Source organism: Oncorhynchus gorbuscha, linkage group LG14 (assembly GCF_021184085.1).
Source record: "Oncorhynchus gorbuscha isolate QuinsamMale2020 ecotype Even-year linkage group LG14, OgorEven_v1.0, whole genome shotgun sequence".
In the NCBI taxonomy this organism is placed as follows: domain Eukaryota; kingdom Metazoa; phylum Chordata; class Actinopteri; order Salmoniformes; family Salmonidae; genus Oncorhynchus; species Oncorhynchus gorbuscha.
In genome coordinates this window covers 8914833-8919142 of record NC_060186.1, presented here as the reverse complement: position 1 = coordinate 8919142, position 4310 = coordinate 8914833, and positions in this window count along the sequence as shown.

The window sequence follows — 4310 nt, the reverse complement described above, 5'->3', positions numbered from 1 at the left end:
TAAACCTCCATGGCCTGAATGAGGGGTACCTAAGCCTGGGGCTGGAGATCGTAAACCTCCATGGCCTGAATGAGGGGTACCTAAGCCTGGGGCTGGAGATCGTAAACCTTCCTGGCCTGAATGAGAGGTACCTGAGCCTGGGGCTGGAGGTCGTAAACCTCCATGGCCTGAATGAGGGGTACCTGAGCCTGGGGCTGGAGATTGTAAACCTCCATGGCCTGAATGAGGGGTACATGAGCCTGGGGCTGGAGTTCGTAAACCTCCATGGCCTGAATGAGGGTTACCTAAGCCTGGGGCTGGAGATCGTAAACCTTCCTGGCCTGAATGAGGGATACCTGAGCCTGGGGCTGGAGATCGTAAACCTCCATGGCCTGAATGAGGGGTACCTAAGCCTGGGGCTGGAGATCGTAAACCTCCATGGCCTGAATGAGAGGTACCTGAGCCTGGGGCTGGAGATCGTAAACCTCCATGGCCTGAATGAGGGGTACCTGAGCCTGGGGCTGGAGATCGTAAACCTTCCTGGCCTGAATGAGGGGTACCTGAGCCTGGGGCTGGAGTTCGTAAACCTCCATGGCCTGAATGAGGGGTACCTGAGCCTGGGGCTGGAGATCGTAAACCTTCCTGGCCTGAATGAGGGGTACCTGAGCCTGGGGCTGGAGGTCGTAAACCTTCCTGGCCTGAATGAGGGGTACTTGAGCTTGGGGCTGGAGATCGTAAACCTCCATGGCCTGAATGAAGGGTACCTGAGCCTGGGGCTGGAGATCGTAAACCGTCCTGGCCTGAATGAGGGGTACTTGAGCCTTGGGCTGGAGATCGTAAACCTTCCTGGCCTGAATGAGGGGTACCTGAGCCTGGGGCTGGAGATCGTAAACCTTCCTGGCCTGAATGAGGGGTACCTGAGCCTGGGGCTGGAGATCGTAAACCTTCCTGGCCTGAATGAGGGTACCTGAGCCTGGGGCTGGAGTTCGTAAACCTCCATGGCCTGAATGAGGGGTACCTGAGCCTGGGGCTGGAGATCGTAAACCTTCCTGGCCTGAATGAGGGGTACCTGAGCCTGGGGCTGGAGGTCGTAAACCTTCCTGGCCTGAATGAGGGGTACTTGAGCTTGGGGCTGGAGATCGTAAACCTCCATGGCCTGAATGAGGGGTACCTGAGAATAGGGCTGGAGATTGTAAACCTCCATGGCCTGAATGAGGGGTACCTGAGCCTGCGGCTGGAGATCGTAAACCTCCATGGCCTGAATGAGAGGTACCTGAGCCTGGGGCTGGAGATCGTAAACCTCCATGGCCTGAATGAAGGGTACCTGAGCCTGGGGCTGGAGATCGTAAACCGTCCTGGCCTGAATGAGGGGTACCTGAGCCTGGGGCTGGAGATCGTAAACCTTCCTGGCCTGAATGAGGGGTACCTGAGCCTGGGGCTGGAGATCGTAAACCTTCCTGGCCTGAATGAGGAGTACCTGAGACTGGGGCTGGAGATCGTAAACCTTCCTGGCCTGAATGAGGGGTACCTGAGCCTGGGGCTGGAGATCGTAAACCTTCCTGGCCTGAATGAGGGGTACCTGAGCCTGGGGCTGGAGATCGTAAACCTTCCTGGCCTGAATGAGAGGTACCTGAGCCTGGGGCTGGAGGTCGTAAACCTTCCACCTCCATGCAGAGAACAACTCTTCGATAGGGTTTAGAAACGGAGAGTATGGTGGAAGGTATAGTACTGTCAACTGTGGAGGGTGTTGAAACCAGTTCTGGACCAAAGCAGAGAGGTGGAATGACACATTGTCCCAGATGACCGTGTATTGCATCTGGTGCATTTCATTACCTGATGTGACGATGTGGTGCAATCGGTCCAAAAGTGTGAGAATGTGAGGTGTGTTGTAAGGGCTCATTTTGGCAGAGGGCAACCCTCTGCTGTGAAATGGCAGTGCAAAGGGTGATGTTACCCCCACATTGCCCTGGGACATTGATTATAGCCCTGTGGCCAATGATATTTCTGCCTCTCCTTCTTGCTTTTGTGAGGTTGAACCCTGCCTCATCAATATATATGAATTCATGCAGGATTTCCTCAGCATCCATCTGCAAAACTCCCTGAAATACAGTGAAAGACAAGATTGTGTAGATCAGGATATAACTAGTATACAGTCCATGTGAAACAGTCATGTGTGCAGTATACAACATCACAGTGCTAAAGTGAACAATACAAACCTCCACATACTCATGCTGCAGCCGTTTGACCCTCTCATAAGGCACTCGATAAAGTTGTTTCATTTGAACCTGATGTCTTTTCAGGATGCGTGCCAGTGTTGACAGAGCCCTGATGGACATTATTGAAAATGACATGGTCACCGATAATGTTGGCTTGTAGTTCTCTGAGCCTGATAGCATTATTGAAAATGGCATGGTCACCGATAATGTTGGCTTGTAGTTCTCTGAGCCTGATAGCATTATTGAAAATGGCATGGTCACCGATAATGTTGGCTTGTAGTTCTCTGAGCCTGATAGCATTATTGAAAATGGCATGGTCACCGATAATGTTGGCTTGTAGTTCTCTGAGCCTGATAGCATCATTGAAAATGGCATGGTCACCGATAATGTTGGCTTGTAGTTCTCTGAGCCTGATAGCATTATTGAAAATGGTATGGTGACAGATAATATTGGCTTGTAGTTCTCTGAGCCTGATAGCATTATTGAAAATGGCATGGTGACAGATAATGTTGGCTTGTAGTTCTCTGAGCCTGATAGCATTATTGAAAATGGCATGGTGACAGATAATATTGGCTTGTAGTTCTCTGAGCCTGATAGCATTATTGAAAATGGCATGGTGACAGATAATGTTGGCTTGTAGTTCTCTGAGCCTGATAGCATTATTGAAAATGGCATGGTGACAGATAATGTTGGCTTGTAGTTCTCTGAGCCTGATAGCATTATTGGCCAAAACCATGTTTATTATCTCTCGCTTTTGTTCTTGCGTGAATATGGGCCCCCTTCCTCCTTGTCGTTCCCGACCCCCAATCCTATGTAGAGAATAATACGTGTAACTTACTGTACAATGTCACAGGAAGCGGTATCACAAGTGCTGATATGGTGCTGACAATAAGCAGCTGATTACTGTAACTGTAGACAGATCTTCTACCTGTTTTCCTGTCTAAAAGTCCTTATGACAGATGCCACTGTATATCTGCTAAGATTTGCCTGAACTCTCAGTCCAGCCTCCCTCAGCGTCAATCCGTGGTTCACAACATGGTCCACTAGTGTTGCACGAATGTCATTTGATAAGTTTGGTCCTCTTCTTCTTTGTGCACGTTCTCCTCCTGCTTCAGGTCTTCCTCGACCTCTGGCTCGGCCTCTTCCTTTACCTCCTTCTCCTCCTCTGTGTACTCCTCCTCTCACCCTCACTCTTCTGACTCCTTCCATTTTGGTTGAAGGCAGGTGAAACTACCTGCTGCATTTGTATAGTGCTTAAACCTGATTGGTGTGTCTACAATTTAGCAGTCATGTGTTTGTGCACCTGATGGCTGTGTTTAACAGATTGGCTCATAGGTGTGGTAATTTCACAGTCAGTGCTTTGGAATTGCAAGAAAGTGACATCATGATATACTTCTGTGTCTGATGTATACAAGTGTGTTTAGTGTTTTGCAAATCACTGTGTGTAATGTTTTGCAAATAGTGTGAAGCTGACAATGTGCTTACAGTTGTGCAAATCTAGCCTTGTGTTTTGCTCCTTGAGTGTAAGGTTTTGCTAATTGTGGGAAAAGTTCCATTTTAGTGTGTAAGCAATCGTAAAAAACTGTAATTAAGCAATAGCCATATTGCTTTTCACCCACTGTATTTGAAGGGTGACGATACTTGAGACCATTGAGATACATCCATACCTATTTGTCTGAAGGATTCATTTTGTGACTAATAACATGGGCAGAGGGTAACAGACACGACTGCGTTCCAATACTCAAATTGATATCCTTTCCTTGTTACCACTCACCTGAATGGGACTTGATACTATAGACCAAAACAAGATGGAAGCCAGTCAATGTAGCTGTTAAGTGTACTTACCTGCTATAAAAGGATGTACTTGTAATGCAATGACACTTCATTCTTGACCTACTGAGTATTTCCCGACAGTGGCCACAAAGTGAAATAAGTGAAGAGTGGAAAGAGAGCTGTTAATGGCTGGAACACAGTCTAAGCCTACAGTCATTTTAATGGAGTGACAGCTGCTTTGTAAAGTAATGTGGCCCAGTTGTTCTCCAACACACTGCACTCAGAGCTGCAGAAACAACCCCAACCGTGGTGGCAGAGTAGTCAGGAGCCAAAAGAGAGAGA